The sequence below is a fragment of the Ceratosolen solmsi genome, unplaced genomic scaffold (assembly GCF_000503995.2).
Source record: "Ceratosolen solmsi marchali unplaced genomic scaffold, CerSol_1.0 scaffold1, whole genome shotgun sequence".
Lineage (NCBI taxonomy): Eukaryota > Metazoa > Arthropoda > Insecta > Hymenoptera > Agaonidae > Ceratosolen > Ceratosolen solmsi.
In genome coordinates this window covers 12,364,130-12,382,331 of record NW_011948415.1, presented here as the reverse complement: position 1 = coordinate 12,382,331, position 18,202 = coordinate 12,364,130, and the positions used below count along the sequence as shown (strand labels likewise).

Here is an 18,202-nt window from a genome sequence, read left to right as displayed (position 1 = left end):
CGCCCCACCTCTCCCTCTCTCTCTCTCTCTCTCTCTCTCTCTCTCTCTCTCTCTCTCTCTCTGTCTCTGTCTCACTCTCCGTTCGCGTTTCTTATTCTTCATCATCATCATCATCTTCTTCTTCTTCTTCTTCATCTCGGATGTTATAACTTTTTATATATACCCGGTTAATATGCAAGTTCCACGCGGTCCATTAACAGTCTGCTTCTCTTGTTTATTCTCGGTATACATCATCTTTGCGCTCTCTTTTTCTACTCTGGATTCAGTTTAAAGTAGGCTTCTTTGTATTTCAAATTTACCACGATATTTAATCACCGCTCTATCACGATATTTAACCACCGCATCATCACATACAATACCTCCTTTCTCAAAGAGCATCCTTAAAGAAAGATATAATAATGCCCTAATTTACACTAGACTGCACCGGGATTACCACCTCGAACGCGTAAGGCTCGACTGCGTTATCCGTCCCATTACCGAGCCGATAGAATATCCAGCTACGGCTACTTTAAGGTAGTCCTCTCAGGAATGGAAGCGGCCTCGTTGGAGGAGCGTTTTATCGAAAGCGATAAGCAGCTAAGAATTATCCGCGAGTTCAAGCGGTTAGCGAAGTCGATTTTCGCCTCGTCACCGATCATTTTCACGTCCCGTTTATTGGCCTCCACCGAGCCACTTGCCGGGTCTCGAAGATTGCTTTCCCGCTCCTTGTCTTGATTACTCGATTATCTTTTGGCCGCTTCGTTCGCTCATTCCGCCCGTTTACATTTATCAGAACGCGTTGTAGTGTGGGTGAAGACGTAAGCGCTTGACCTCCTCTCGTAATGTATTTCGTAATCATCGGCGAGTGTCGTCGCGCTTTAGCGAATGATTGCAAAAACATCGTGCGCAGCTAAAAGTCGAAGCGTGAAAGTAGAGGTAAGGATAGAGGCTTTTACCACTGCTTATACGTGCTTCGCTCGAGGTCTGAAATCATTGATTTTAATTAAGAATTTTTAAGCACTTTGACTGGCCGCATCTGTTAAACGACGTTCAATTATATCGATATAATTAGCAATTGCGATTGAAGCACCGCTGTTCGGGCACTCGAATTCATTATTTGTTTCCGATTCGCGTGGCGTTCACGAGACACACGCGCATACATCGTTTATACTTCGCTAGTTATAAATTTATAATTATGCTATTCCAAGACTCTTGGTATTCATAAATACCGAGCAAATTTGTTTACACCACGAGCGTTCACTGAACGACAGTTGAATACATCTTCATATGCGCATCCTGATCCTGATTAATTAGTCCTTACTTCCTTCCTTCCTTCCTTCCTTTCTTCCTTCCAACCACTCGCTTCGACTCATCTTAATCCAACGTCGAATCGCAGAAAAAGGGGGCATTAGCTGGACCAGCGATGATTTCTCTGCATGGATTCGCGTGTATTATAGAGCAAAGTAAAATCGTGCCATCATCGAGGCTTGTTTATATTTGAATTAGTACGTGTGCCTATCCCCCCACCCACCCACCACCCCACCCCCCTCCCCCATCCACCATCCCCCATCCACGATCCCCTATCCCAGCCGCCGCCTCCTCGTTATCCCATCCCCACTCCTCTACCCTCCCACCCCACCAGTGACAATCGAGGCATTTGCAAGCAGAGCCCGACTACTTGTAAACGTCACTTGCCCATTGTCGATTAAAAAATGCCTTCGAAGCACTGACGCGCCTCCACCTATTCTCAAATTCCTTCCGATTTGTTCATCGCTCGTGAAGAGCTGGAGGGGTGGGGTGGAGAGGAATTCCGTCCAGGCATTGCGTAACACGAGCTAATTACTTTGTCGGAGTCTCGAGCCTGTTAATTGCCTTCGCGCGGAAATACATTGTTACGATGCGTACGCAAGTAATTTTAAAAGAATCGACTGCCAGAATATGGCTCGTACGCTCTTACTCCTACGCTCTTACTCCGTTGATTCCAAGATTAGAGAGCATTGAAGCAATTACTTTTACGAGTACGGTGTATTTTACCGATTGATTAGTCAATTATAGCTTGTAATTGGAAGTCACTGGAATCAATGCGGAATTCGTATTCGCCCGTTAACTTTTGTGCTCGTGCACGATATAGGAACGATATTGCCAATGATATACCTGCGCATCCCGAACGATAAATCGCTTTTGAATCTGCAATTTGTATGTGGAATTTACGCGCACGACGGGTAATGCTTTCCTTCGTTGACACTCATGATCTATTTGTACTAATTTTTCGTGCTGATCTGTGAAATCGCTAGAAAAAGAAAAACGATAAATACAGGTTTGAGCAAATAATGTTCTTCGCATTGCATTTATCCTAGCAGATATTACGCGTATATAGAATTTTTAACATTTTAATACTTCAATGTATGTCAATGTCGTAAATCATCGCACATCAAATGTATTCATTATGATTAATATGCATATTTTTATACGTAAAATTAATTAACCCTCCATAAGAGTACAGTTTTACGTTTAATTTCGTATATTTGGTACATCGTCGATGGATTCTCAAACAATCGCAAGAACTAATACTCGACAGACAAAATGGAAATATACCTTGTTCGTTAATAAAAGGAAAGAGTAATTAATAGGTTGAAAACATTGTATGGATATAGTTCGATTCATTTCAATTTACATTAATTCAATTCAATTTACCTGTTGAGAGATTAAAGTTAAAAAAAAAAAAAAAAAAAAAAAAATCGTCCAAACGAATAGCGTCGTTAATAATTTAAATTACGCTTCAACTATTCTTATCTTTTTTACTCCAATCTTTAATACATCCCATCGCACATTAATAACCTCATGATAATACGAGTTTAGCGATAAGTCATATAAATTGTTTTGAGAAATTCTTTCAATTGAAACATCAATTTGCATGAAATCATTAAAGTCATTAATTAAATTAATAATTAAATTTTGTTGTTTGAGTTAATTTTTATAAGAAGTGGACATAAAATTAATGTTATAAAGTCCAAATACATGTAAGTTACGACTACAGTCGTATTAAATAAATAATTAAATAAATAAATAACGAGCAAATATATTTAACATATTTAAACAAATATATTTAAGGATTAATCGAATAAACAAATAAATGCATATACTCTGATACTAAGAATATAGAATTTAAAAAGATAAAGTGAGATGGAGAGACAGACAGACAGACAGAGAGAGAGAGAGAGAGAGATAGAGAGATATATAGAGAGAGAGAGAGAGAGAGATTTAACTATACAATTGCTAAATAAACTTGACCTTTTTTTTGTATATAAAGAATTCGTGTTAATTGAATAGTCAAGTGAAAACATTAGCTGTCACCTGAGATAAATTTCTTCTCTAAATAATCTTGTATTGTCTTTACACGAATCAAAATGCCTATAAAAGTGAATAAATTCTATATTTATCAATGGCTAAGATGTACATTAGCATTAATTGTACATTATGAATAATAGTATTAAAATATCTTGGGTATGATTACAATGGAAAATTATTAGACATAATAGATGAGATTTATGCAGTTGGTTCGTATATTCTCATGCACTGTCGAAGCACTTTCTTCTATAAATTAAAAAGAAACTTAGCGAGACACTAAGAAAGTGGAAATATGTCGCGTGCTTATTATTAGAGGGATTATTTTAAACATTGCATTCTTTAAGGAAAATCTACTTTGAAATTAGTGAAAGCTGCTCCACCTTAAGCATATTATAATTAATGCTATTTCGTATAATTTCATAAAGAAAGTAAGCATTTAGAAAAAGAGGCAAAGAAATCATTATTCAATATAGATGGATGGATGTCGATTAAAGTGTAGACTAAATTATATAAAGATGAACAATTTATTGACAATTTCTTTTAGTCGACATTTTTAAATGATTTTCTTGGAGAAATCAAGTTTTAATATTGAATATTAATTATCTTTATTATTATTACTATTATTCGAAATTTGAAAATTGAAAATAATTATCTATAAATCATTTTACTTTTCCTCTACGGTTTATTAATTTCTTCTGGATTATAATCCATCGAAGTAGGATAAAAATTTTATTTCCGATCTTGATTATAAAATATCTTGTTTATCAAATACTTCAGCCAAGAAGTAAATTTGAAAATTTCCTCCTATCTAAGGGGCAGCGAGTCGTTAACTTTTCTTTCCAAAGTTTAAACGACCGACTTGTAAATTCACTCGGCCATTAATTATTTACACAAAATTTAACCATGACGCCCACGGCTAGAAAAAAAAAACAACAAAATTTTCCTTTTTACACATTGTGTTAAGCGACGGTTTCAGCGCTGTTTGCCTTTACTGGAAAGCCGCCTTGGAAAATATATCTTATGTTTATCATTTCATAAATCGGCTTTATGTATTGGCCGACGCGTATCGATGATTACAGTTCAATTACACTTATCTCGATTGTCATCGTTACAAAACTCGTCGGAAGCTTGGTAAAAACACCACCAGCCTCTTCCCAGATGTTTATTCGCTCTAATCGCCAAGGACCGTGAAATGGGGTTGAAGCAAAGCGTAAATAATGCAGTATTCTTGTATTCTCGTTGTACACTCCGCATTAAAGAGCAAAGTATCCATTGTTAGTGCTTTATAACAAAAGCTGCTAGTTAAAATATTTTACAGCGCACGGGTAGGGAGGATTTACTTAGATCGAGGAGCATTGCGCACTCTCGATTTCTAAATGCGCAAACTCGGTAGAGACTCTAGCAACTTAAGCACATAAGTGTCGGCAGCGTTTAAATCGAACCAAATCTCGCAGCTCTCCGAGTGTAGCCTCGCTGCCCTTCTCTTATTGTGCCCATTGTTCCTCGCCGCACAGGGAATCGCAATGGGATACGCGCATGCAATGCCACTAGTGGCCCTCCAAGTACAAGGTCACGGCCATTCTCATCCCCCGGCACGTCAAGGCGCCGTTTTGTCAGACGAGGAATCGTTACGACGTTGAGGTGCGAGCGCCTCCGCGAGTTTTCTCACGCGGTCGATCCTTTCTCTCTCTCTCTCTCGTCATCAAGCTGCGGTCGGGGGAAAGAGGCGCGTGTGATTCGCTTGGTGAGAAGGGCGCCGGTATGGCCCGGGGAAGGCACGCGATCCTCCTATTCGTCTACGGCTACGTCTTCCAAGGAGACCTACGATACATAGGATAGGGTTTGATGAAATAGAAATGACCGAGAAAGTGGATCCAAATGATTTTTCCGAGCTGCTGGAGGAACGGCTAATTTGGATTTTATTTGCAAAGTGGAGGAGCCGAGTACTCGGCTACACGGTCGCTCGTTAATTAATTTTCGCAGACAATTTGAGTGAGACGCGTATGGCCAAATTTATTGTCCGTCCAGATATAATCGAACTCTATTTCTTAACGTTTATCCGATTTATAACAATGAGAATTGAATTTGTGCTGAAATAATGGGAGAAAGATGAGCGCTTTTTATGTATAATGGCAAGGGAACAGGATTGCCTCGATTATGGTTATTGCGGTTGAAAATGTCGAATGCTCGAGGGGCTTTTGAGCAAGTTGAGCAAAATTTCCTTAGTTGCTTCTTCTACCGAAGCAGTAGAGAGGACAATGATTTCTACGTGAGTGATAATGGTAATTGAGAGAGCTATTGTCTAAAGATTAATAACGCGCTCCGCTCGAAAGTATCGCATTTGCGTGGGAGTCGATATACGATTGAGACTGACGTAATTAGGAGAAACTTGGTCATTCGTACTAATAATGTAGAGGCGAACGGTTGGTTTCATGTGAGTTGCACGAAATCAATTTCCAAGCCACGCGATTCATCATTTTTCTCCGCTTCGTTTCATTATATTATTATTGCTTGCCCCTTCGTTCACTTGGCTAATCGTCGCTATGCAAGTCTGAGCTATTCATCATCGCCTACTGATCATTGCCGTATACACATTAACAACAAAAAACAAAAAAAAAAAAAAAAAAAACAGGCAAGGAATTTTTAAACTCGGCGGTGCCAAAAGGCTCGTAATAAATGGCCAAGTTCGAACTTGAATTGGAACTCGACTAACCAAGTACGCTCAACAGCTATTTTCTACGCTGGCCGCACGCGATATAAAAACAATGAAGAATAAAAACGAAAAACAAAAAAAAAAAAAAACAAAACAAAAAAAACAATCAGACCTTCGCTACCGAGGTCGTATGCTAAAGCCCCCGAAGAATCCCGTCCCCGTTCATCCTTATAACGCGCGCCTCAATACAATTACCGATTAAAAGTTTATGGGGAATTAGGTAGGCAATTAAATCTGGACTCGCGCGGGGCTACGCAGACACGCTGAAACGAGAAAATCTTTCATTCCCACGGAGCGCTTTTCCCGCGTCGCGCACCCAGTTCTCTGAGACCGGAGTTGCCGCGACGCTTACGTCGGTGACGTTGGCTTCGTTACATTTGCGCTGGCACGGGGGCCTTAATGATCGTCGCGATCCAATTTCGCGCAACGTGCTACGGCTGCGTTTTACGAGCCTTTGAGGGCGCAATGCGAGAGCGCGAGAGAGTCGTCGACTCTGTTAAAGCACTTCTTGTATACTTCACCTCTCCATTATGCGGGAGCTTTGCAGCTTGGTGGGCGCTGTCGCTCGTTTGTCGGCGTCGCAATTAAGCTCCCTGAATATTGTATTCTTTGACTATTCTTTACGTAACGGCAATGGTAGCGCAACGACGCCTACCTTTCTATCGCACTTTAATAGTGCGCTTGCGATTTTTGTTGGGAATTTCTCGCGCGGACACCGAGACATCATGCGCCATTTTCTCTTCCTTTTTCTTCATGTTTTTGTTTTTTGTTTTTTTTGTTTTTTGTTTTTTGTTTTTTGTTTTTTGTTTTGTTTTATCGAGTCTCTGGTCGTTGTACGCGCACACTAGGGCACTTAACGTCATGCGACGAGTCTCCTCCCATGAGACGCCACGAGCCATCGTTTCTGAGTTTACATTTGATATTTAAATTTGACATCGACCAGACCTCCCCCGATAACACTGGATCGATGGATGGGGATCTTTTATCCCGAGAGAGGAGATGGATGTATTTCTTTTCGAATGACACGAATTTACTGTATTTGTACGAGCGTAATGCGAAGGAACGATCGGCCGCCAAGTTCTTGCAAATCTAACGAGCGAGCGTTACTAGATAAAGGAGCGCACGTCCTACGATGGAATAATAAGTGACTTGTTTAATTCAAGTGGCGATGTCATTAACATAATCCAGTCAGCCGAACGATTAAAAGTTTCCATAGAAATTGCAAGTTCATCGAGAGAGAGAGAGAGAGAGAGAGAGAGAGAGAGAGATATGATAGATTCATTGTCGTAAACACGCGGTGTCTTATAAAGCTTCATTTGCATGGAACGACAGTCGCTATTATCGAGCGCCACATCATCGTCTCCGAACTTTTCATTCAAGAATAAAGTTCTGACTTTCGAAAGTCCACGTGTCGCCATTGAAGTTTCTTCGCAGCCGGTTCGCAACACCACTGGCCTACATTTTGCCTGAGCGACAGTCGCTAGACAGACGCCGCGTCGCCTCCGTCACAGTATCGGCGTGTGACAAATCGTTCTCTCGTAATGCGAGCGCGCGTGTGACGACACCGCTCCTTCTCCCTCTCGTCCCTTCGTGTTCCATTCGCACACACCCCCGCCGTTCCGCCCCCTCGACTCCCGCCAACCACCCTGTAGATCCTCGCCTGACCTTCGGTTTGTTCCATCGTCTTTCGATGGATGACCGACCTCTCGCGAATTCCGCAATAACCTATAAATATCCTGATTGTAGAATAGATAACTGAACGAGAGAGAGAGAGAGAGAGAGAGAGAGAGAGAGAGAAAGCGAGCTCTTTACATAATCTGTATGCGCTACAGTGTCAAGGCGGCTCTCTCATTATTAACATGTAACTCTAGATCTTAATTGCATGTTAATGCGCCTGGTTGATTATCGAGAAGCTACGATCGATTGTAGCTTTGTCGCTCTTGTATTCCGGACTGACTTTGATTTGCTCACTACAATTCGCCCAAACGATCCTTTCTTCCAAATCATGTACGTCGAAATTTTTAGCAAATTTTTGGGCCATAGGCTGGAAATAACTGGGCACGATACAGTCGATAACTTGCCTTTTCAACGTACCCAACGTTAATTATAAATTTCATTTACGGTTGTACTTATGCGACAATGCGAGAAATATTATAGGGACACGGAGTTGCTTATCGATCGCTTTGACGGTCTAATAACCAATAAAGCCTACCTTTTATAAACGTAAACGCACGCGCCGAGCGTCTCAAATTTGAATAGGACATAAAAAGCCGCCTTATCGTCGATAAAATTAATATTGACTGGTAAGTATTGGGACTACTGACTGACGCAGCGTAACTAGCTCGCATCAATCGGTGCTAGTAAATGCCTGGCGATAAGTATCGGAGCAATAAAAGCACTGCTATTGGCGGTTGGGGTGGAGTGGGGCGGGGTGGGGGGATTGGCTAAGCCTCGGCAATGACGGTGGTGGCAGCGACCTATCGTCGCCCGTTCAAAAGCTCCGACGTCGGGTTCAACGTACGCCAACTGGGCCCGCCGTCGACGACGACGCTAGATGCTGGCGGACCCTAATCGAGTGCAGATCCTCATCGGAGCGGCGCTCGAATATCTCCAACGGTGTGCCTTTGCCATGCACTGGTCTCTCCATCAATAATTATTCCCTTTTGTTTGAAAATGATATTTCGAGGCACCGTACGTCTCCTCTCCCCGTCCGCCGTGGTCCTTAGTTTATGAAAACTATGAATTCCAAGAGCATTTGGCACTTGGCTTAATTCACGGGTCATCTAATTGAAAGTTAGTTTGACTTGAGTAATACTTGTAATTCATTGTCGAGACTTTTTAAAATCCTTGAATAGTCTGCGAATGAGCGCGTGCCTAATGGGCATTGATGATGGATTGCTTTTAAATATAAGTAGCATTGACAAGTTGTTTTTTTCCACTTGGTTTAACAACAATCACAAGATAAGCGAACGGTAACATCATACAACGAGCATTCAAAAATAAAGTCTCGTGTAATAGCAACGGGAAATTCATCTTTGATTCCAATATTCGACCAGAACAATTCGTAGCTTTGCATACGATCGTATTACAGTGAATATTAACTGCATTATCTCTTTCCCGTATACCATCAGCTGTGCTGGAAGAGTCCAGCAATGCATCTAACCGGGGCGGGGAGGGGGAGACAGACAGACAGACAGACAGACAGACAGACAGACAGACAGACAGAGAGAGAGAGAGAGAGAGAAAGATCGCGCGAGTGTATGTATGCTCGTCTGAGTTATGACGGGGGTGGGAGAAGGGAGACACACGTCGAATGTCGTGATGTGGGCGCGGAGAGGGACGGGTCGGGGTAAAAGGGAGAGGGTGAAGGGGGGGGGGGGGGGGGGGGGGGGGAAGGGGGGGGGGGGGGGGGGGGGGGGGGGGGGGGGGGGGGGGGGGGGGGGGGGGGGGGGGGTGTCACGGCACACCGAGCACAGGGAAATGCATTCCGATTGAATTACGGTATATACCTGAGGCCGGTTTTCACAAACAGACATCGCTGCTGTCACATGGATCGGTGAATGGATCTAATTCATCCGACGGTGGCGCAGCCATACTGCAGCCATACGACAGTAGTTCTCATACATCTCGGCGCGTATATCCGAGACCTCGTTTATCGAAAGATCTCCTTTTCTTTTCGATACGTAACTCTCTCCTTGGATTGTTATTGCACATTGGTATTGGTAACGATTTATGGAAGGTTCGGAAACCAACAGTCAAAGTCACCATCTCTCACAACATTTATAATGATGATTTTTTTTTATTTGATCGCGTCGCTCGATCGGAAATGCGGGGGATTCGTTTATTATTGCTTACCATAATCTAAGGCTTGAGCTGCTGTGATTTTGGAAATTTTTAATTCTGTCACTAGATTCAGCACAATGACGTTCGGCCAAGCTTCATCATGCGTTTTATTATCGTCGATTCTACTCTTTCATGATAATTGCGATGCTCGAGCACGCAGATTTTTAAGCATCGCAATGCATTTTACTAGTGCAACGAGAGTTTACTTCGAAATGTAAATAATTAATTACGCGAGGGGATAATTATCGACGAATCCACGTGTATTATGAGATAAAAAGGAAAAGGCAGCTCTAAATCCACGTGATGCGCATCTCATTATCTTAAAATAAGATAAGGTAATCGTTAAGATTTGATCAAATTAATACGGCGGAATACTTCGCCTTCGCGTTTGTTGCAAAAATAAAAAACATTTAATCAAGATAACTTTTGCTTTCAAAAATGCAAGAACTCCTCGTGTCCTCGACTATTTGTTATATTTCTCGTTTTATTATTATTATTTTCATTCCTTCTATTGCAACACGTACATATCACATTTCCTGAGTGATAAACGGCATTCGTGTCGATAAATTAAAAATTCCCGTTGACTTTGTAACACCAGATTGTCGATATTTAAGATGGTTCGTTGACGTTGACTACCTCACTTGGTTATTAAAATGCTAATTACCGTTCGATTAAAGTTTAACAAAAATCACTGCTTTCAAACTGACTTGTCACAACGTGTTCCTTATTAACAATATGATCGTTTAAAATTCAAACGATTAACGAGATAGCTTGAGAAGGGCTTAGGGGCAGGGCCTCGGGTGGAGTAAAAGAATTTTTTATAACTCGACAAAGACTGATTTAACGAAATTTAATAATTACGAAATTTAATCGAAACGTAATGAGTGATATAATGCGATTTGTAACGTATAAACGAAATAACGAAGATATGGTTAACGACATTTTATATTTAATATCAGACGTGTTTATTCATTAACGTGGAGAATTTTCATTGAATTTGCATACAATAGAAGCATAATTAATACTCCGTAACCTGAAAATATCGTGTAATGTATCGAGGAATTGCCAACTGTTTCCAACGTGCCTCATCACGACCAACCGTGACAAACAATGTAAATATTGATTAAAAATTGATTAATGTGGCTGATGTGAATTGATTAAAGATCTGAGCGCGTATCCCATAAAGTGGAGGTAGCGAACGAAAGCCAAAGCCGCGAAAGAAATAGAAAGGCCCTCGTTTGTAATTGCCAGAAAAACAGCGACAAGAGGAGAAAGCCAATAACGAAGAAATTGACGAGGCCGGCTTATATATTTATAAGGTTGGAGCGAGTAATGATCACGTGGGAGAGCGGCCCCCGAAGTAACTAATCTCCTAGGAGCCGGATGAGGGTGAGTGGGTGGGGAAAGGAGCGCCAAGAGCTAGTTGAGTACCGTTAATGCTATTGCTCGCGATAATGACGCGTAACTGCATTTTCTTGGGTCTATGATAATCGAGGTATGGACGGACGACTTGGCGAAGCCAAGTGATAAGAGAGCCCCTGCTTGTACGAGCGCCAGGACGAGAGGAGGAATCCGTTACTCACGAGGAGGTCAAAGGGTGCAAAGGCTTCGGCTGCTAGAGCGAGCTTAGCGTCTGTCACATTATTTATTTAGTAAATAATTCCGTGCCGAGGACGAACGGAATTCTCCATACAAGTATGCCTAATGTTTTTCATCTCTTTCCGCGATTCCAGTGCAGAGATTGCCAACATTCGCTTAACAAATGTCTGCATAAATTCATACTTGAAGGATGATTCACTATTTTATAATTAACAAAGTCGATTGTGTGGTTGTATATTCCTAACGGCGCCTCTAGCCGTAAATCGAGAATGCAAAATAAACTAATAGAACGAGTACGGGATGATTGTAAGAATGCAAAACACGAAATATAATGTGAGTAATATTGTTTGATAATTATGATTGAATAAATATTTAATTATGAATGTCAATGTTGCCACAATTACGTTGGCGTTTCTAATGCTCATTTCTTTTTTCTTCTTTTTTCTTGCTGTTTTTGGCACATAACGCTTAAGTATATATATATATATATATATATATATATATATATACATATATACATATATATACATAGATGTATATATTTATTTAGAGGTTGTACGGCTATGATTAATTACTAAAATAGGTGAAAGCTTTATATTGTAAAAAGAAGTGTTGTTAAAGCGTTGGTAATTTCATACTTTTCTACTACTTTATATAAAAAGAAAACGGTTGCATTATTTAGTTACACTTTTCCCATTCGGCATAATGCCTAGCTTATGGTAATTTTCGCTGATAGGAAAAAGTCCGTGACATGATTTTTTTTTCTTTCCTTTTTTTTTTTTTTTTTTTTTTTTTTTGCAAAAAGTTACAAACGCAAAGATATAACTCTATAAATGAATGAAAATCATGTGTTATTGTAAATATTATGCAGTTACGAGTGACAAAGTGTTTGTCTCATATTTTTAAATAAAATACAATCAAAACAAACAAAAGACACGAAAATTACTATATAAATAAATTAACTCAATTGCTATTATTCATATATTTTTTTCTTTTTTAACCATCCCACGATTCTTTTGATATCTATAACCGCTCTCCTGACATTTATGAATTTTTCAAAATTCAAATAATGAAAGGAATTCGTTTCATAACGTGTTATTGTAGAATTTAAAATCCAGGATAAAATTTAAGTGTAAACATCTATGTACGTTTAAGAAATATAACGAATTTATATATTTTCAGTATTTTTAAGCGATAAAAAAAGCCACGTCAAACTAATTAACGCTAATAGTAAAGATTTATCGTCTAAAAGTTTTTTTTTTCTTTTTTGTAAAGTCTCTTTGTGTATATATATATACATATATATACACACTTATTTTAAATTAACATTTGAATCTTAATAACAATAAGATATGAAAAAAAAAAAACAACTCAGGTTTAATATTTTGTGGAGCGCTTGGTATTTACTTATTTTTAATAAAGGCACTTACATCAGGTGAGTGGTATTTTTTTTTTATTTTTTCTGTTTTGTTTATGTGACTATGTTGACAAAACACATTATAGTACTGTGAGTGACATGTGTGAACGTGGGGCAAAGGTGGGCAAAGTAATCTCGTCGACGGGAAACGTACAATTAGCATTGGATTGATCGAAGAGGGTAATTTTATTAATAATACGAGTGTAAGTGAAAAATGTCATAAGCTTTGCTTGCGAATAATAATTTTTCAAATGAATTATGGACCTAAACGAACATCTACAGTACTGAAATAACTTTACCCCGTTATTTTCTCAGTAAATTGTTTTTTTATAATGGCTCGAGCGTAGCTCATGAATATCTCATAATATATCTTCCACTCCATTAGAGTGATATCCGATTGAACGTAGTAGTGCCGCAGTCCCTTATCAAGTTTCGCACCTATTTTTACGTAGTTTCTTCTTCGTCTTCTTCTTCCGCTTGCAATTACGAACGCCAACAATGATGCACACTATCGACCTGGCGTAACGAATTCCCTCCACCTATCACGGCCCAACGCGATATTATCGGAGGCACTCGCTTCGGGTGCTGCACCAGGAAAGACTCGTGCGTTATGAGACAGACGATTATCTCATAGTGTATTGCCATCGTACCAAATCGTCCTATCTCACCACGTGGTAATAGGTGGAGGTTACCACGGGGTTGCGGTGGGGTATCACGGGATGGTTATGGGGTGGGGTGCCGGGTGGGGAGAGGCGACTGACGCTTAATCGTGATTGACGTGCAAAACACTCGGGGAACGACACGAGCCTCGAAAACGATGATCGCAGCGACGCTGATCACAGGACAGTTCGTGAGTCCTTAATGCGTTTACACTCGCACGATACGCTCAACGCATATGACGTATGATTCTTTCCTCGCGGTTTTGAGCTTCATTACTTCAGATATTATCGTTTGCTATCCAGCCATGCTTTGGTAGCCCTATGATCGAGGACAATCGAAAGGGAATATTTGTAAATTAATGAATATTGTCATTATTTGTGAAAAGGTGCTGTAATTACCAGTTGATTTAGAATCTCATAGTTTGGCACTTTGAAGTCAAAGAGAACGCGCGTGTCGTTAATGTCATTTGTTTATCGAACGTGCGTGACATTACAATAATGTCATTCCAATAATGAAAGGCTAATATATAACTAATATATATATCTAATATATACTATATAACGGCTTCGAACGACTCTTCCTATGAATACAATTCGTCACGATAATTTGCAAGATGGCGTTGTTTGCAAAGAAAATAACGGTTTCGCGTGCATCTTTCGCAATCAGAGCAGCGCTATCGACAGCACATCAATAATGAACCAAGTCGGCTCATCGGTAAAGAACGCACTCGTTGTATTCCATGGCAGTGCTCATTGAACCGGCCAAACTTCCGGTAACTCCAACCTCGTACATTTATGAGGAGATATAATGCAATTCAGCGAGTGCAGAGCCGTTTAACGAGATTTCCCTTCCTCTTTGTTCTCATCGGTATTTCCCTTTACATATACTTTGTTTATGATTTTTCTCATGCTTTCCCGACAATTCTCGATAGCGAAGCAAACTCTTTAGCTCGTATTATGTTATTTATTTTGTTCATTTTCTTATATGAGAAAGAGAATTTTCAACGCGCATATGCAAAAAGGTGGGCATTAGATGAAAATAGTGGCGGTAATCGGAATTTCTTGGCAACTACATGCTATGAGAATTGTAAAATTTCAAATAAAGCATCTCTTTATTGTTAGTTAATTAACATATGAGAAAATTTTTATGCTGATCTATATCGTTGTGCCTTGGAGGATTAGATTATATTACAAATTAAAAGAAACGCATCGCTGTCCCTCGGAATAAATATCCGAACGCCTTTTACACAGATCGACAGTTTCTTCATTATTTTGAATTCCATCAGAAGAAAGATTTTCGAAAGGATATTAATGGTACTTTATAGGAAAATTCTATGAGTAATATTAGAGAGAGAGAGAGAGAGAGAGAGAGAGAGAGAGAGAGAGATATATATATATATATATAGAATTTGACTGTAGAGTAGGAAAAATATGATTATTAGACAATCGAGAATGTATGTTCTATTGCCTGAACTGGGATTTCACAAGAATTAATCAATAAAGCGGCATGATCGGCCTTAATGCCGCAGCAGCTTATGGATTCATGAAAAAAAAAAGTATTCGGCCCTTAACGACCTTAACGACCGCAGCGATGAAACTCAGATAGAACATATTAGAATTTTACTAGCCAAGGTGTGGTGTTCGGACACGTTCTCAACGATTATACCTACAAGGTTATCTTCGAGAATGGCCAGATGGAGCATCGTCAGGTCTTACAAGTTTGTACGTGGTATCCGGTCACACTCTATCCTTACATGTTTAGAATATTCAAAGTTATTCATAGATGTATAGCGCCTCTTGGTGCGACGATGTACGATTGAAATACAATCGAATAGCATGTCCAAGTCCATGAAATTATAGATCCATCTTTGAATAAATAATGCCATACGACTTAATAAAAATCGACCGAACGATCTATTCTTGTTGAGGAATTCGGAATTAACTCGTTAATTTTGAAGGTATGATAATAAGATTTTACAATTATGTGTTAGCGAGGCTGGCTGGCTACCTTAACATCTACTTTATTGTTTATTTATTTATAATAATAGATCTAATGATGTTTCAATTACAACAGAGATTTATTTTTCGATAGCTTTATATTGATACTTAACTGAGTGAATTGAGAAACTCCGTCAAAATAATGACAAATTATATTTAAAAAGTATTGCGCGCCAGTAAACAAGTTTTTAATATAAATTAATGACAATATTTATATTTATAAAAAATTTTCTTTTCTTACGAATGACGATATTTCATCAACTCCAGTATTATTGCGAAAATTTACATAAATTACAGGCTATCCTTGGATAATTTCTATAATTCATTGTGACACTTTCTCATTCGTATCTTTCATCGGTATAACAATGAATTCTTGCTCGAATTATTGCTATAATAGTCATTGAAAGCCAATTTTCTCCATGTGGAATAAGGAATAATTATAAATATGTAGTATTTTAAAAAACAAATAATGAAAATTGGTTCAAATCAAATAATATATAATTAATTAAAAAGCATACCTACGCGTCTTTCACATAATTCCATATAATTATATAATGGAAAATAAATTTATATTTCGTTAAGGCGTTATTTTACGAAAAGAAAAAATGTATTAAGAAAACAAAAAAAAAAAAAAAAAAAAAAAAAAAAAAAATTAAATAATAAGATAATTTATATGATAGCATATTTATAATTAACATTATCATTTAAGATAAAAAGAAGCTGCTAATTATTTATTACTTTTATTTTATTGGATTGGATTCGTATACGCTTTTGAGAATAAATTCACTGGTTCGAGTTTTTTTTTTTTTTTTTTTTTTTTTTTTTTTTTTTTTTAGTCGTACGAAAATAAACAAATTTCAATTAAACGCGAAATAACGTTAGGCAAAACTAATAATTAAATACCAATAAATTAATAATAATGTAAATAACAATATTTATATCTAGTTTACATATAATATATGTTTGTAATGTCGACGATCGTACATTCTGTAATTCTTTATTTAATTGCTCTCGAGTTGTGCTTATCGAAAGTTACAGTTATATCTCATATCGATATATTGTTTCATAGTTAAGTATATCTGTCCATACTCAACATATACGTTTCTAATTTTCCATACTTAGACCTAATAAAATTACTGTGCACTCTACTTGAACTTCGTTATCGACATCTTAATATAGTTATTCATTACTATGGCATCACACTTGTACGCGTTAAGCTTATTAACCGAACGATTCCTGTCTCACAGCGCATAATAAAATTCATTCACCTTGGTGCCTTGTGTAATTTAGTTATTTATTAATGTTTTTTATTTTTTATTTATTTTTTTATTATTTTTTTTTATTATTTTTTTATTATTATTATTATTTTTTTTTTTTTATATAAATTACGGCCGAATATAAATCTCGTTTGAAATAATTCAACAAGTAGTGTATTTCCGAAACAAGAAAATTATTAGAAATTTGTTAAAAATTCCGATATAGGAAAGACATTAATTTTTTTCAGAATGCACTCGCACATACAAAATACAGTGACGATAAAAGTAAACGTTCGGTTTATTATATTTTAATTATCCAGTTATCCATTCGTTTTGAATTTCTATGCGACTCATCCCATCGCTAACGCTCGCAAACAGATTGCCAAACTTAGCATTTCAATTGTTTAGAGTACAATATGGGTTCTGAGCCTTAGAAGTAAGCAAAACTAATCGTACAATTCTACTTCCATGCGCATTACATAGCAATTTCATTTTCTACCACAAACTGCAATTATCAATATAATGCGCAAACTTGTACTAATTCAACATGGCAATTTTAAATAAATACTACTTGTACAATAATTAATTTATACCTGTATTTTAATTTATAACTTGTAATCTTCAGCTCGAAAATTTAGCTCGGAATATATATAATGATAACGACCTTTATTACCTATTATTACCTAACGTTCATTAATATTTATCAAAAAAAAAAAAAAAAAAAAAAAAAAGAAAAAAAAAATATATATATATATATATATATATATATATATTAAAATACTCGTAGCTTAATGTTCACGAGTTAGTTGTTAAAATTTGGAAAATAATGACGACATATATGAAATGCAACTTTCATAGCAAGTAAATTAAGTTAATCCGTGATACGCAAGTCTAATATGGACAACAAATACTAGAAACTCATATTTGCACTGTGACCATGTAGAGAGGTCGTACATATAAACATGGACATAAATCAGATATATTAATATAGAATTATATCGTATGCTCAAGTACTTATTGCATAATGATGTATAAATAATATAAAAGATCTTAAGAAGTTAAGGGGATAATGTAACAATACGAATTCGAATAGGAATATGCAAGGCCTCAAGAAAATTTCGATATGGATAAAGACGTTTGGTCGGACAATTTGAGTGAAAAAGTGTCAAAACTTATGATTATGGTAAAAACTGATAATCAAGGTAATAATAGGATAAATTTCACTTGGCTATCTATAAAATTTAGTAAAATAATAATGCTTGTTACGAAAAGAATTAATGATGCCAGTGAGTTTCTAAGATATATGAAAGCTGCATTACATATGATAATGAACAAGAGGCAATCTATATTATAGATAGATAGATGGATAGATAGATGGATAGATAGATAG

General features: G+C 37.7%; 1 protein-coding gene across 1 annotated transcript in view; it reads right to left on the bottom strand.

The window, feature by feature from the left end:
- The window catches only part of crb (cell polarity complex component crumbs), an 83,363-nt gene that overhangs the window by 38,274 nt on the left and 26,887 nt on the right, over positions 1-18,202 (bottom strand). The window lies entirely within an intron of this gene.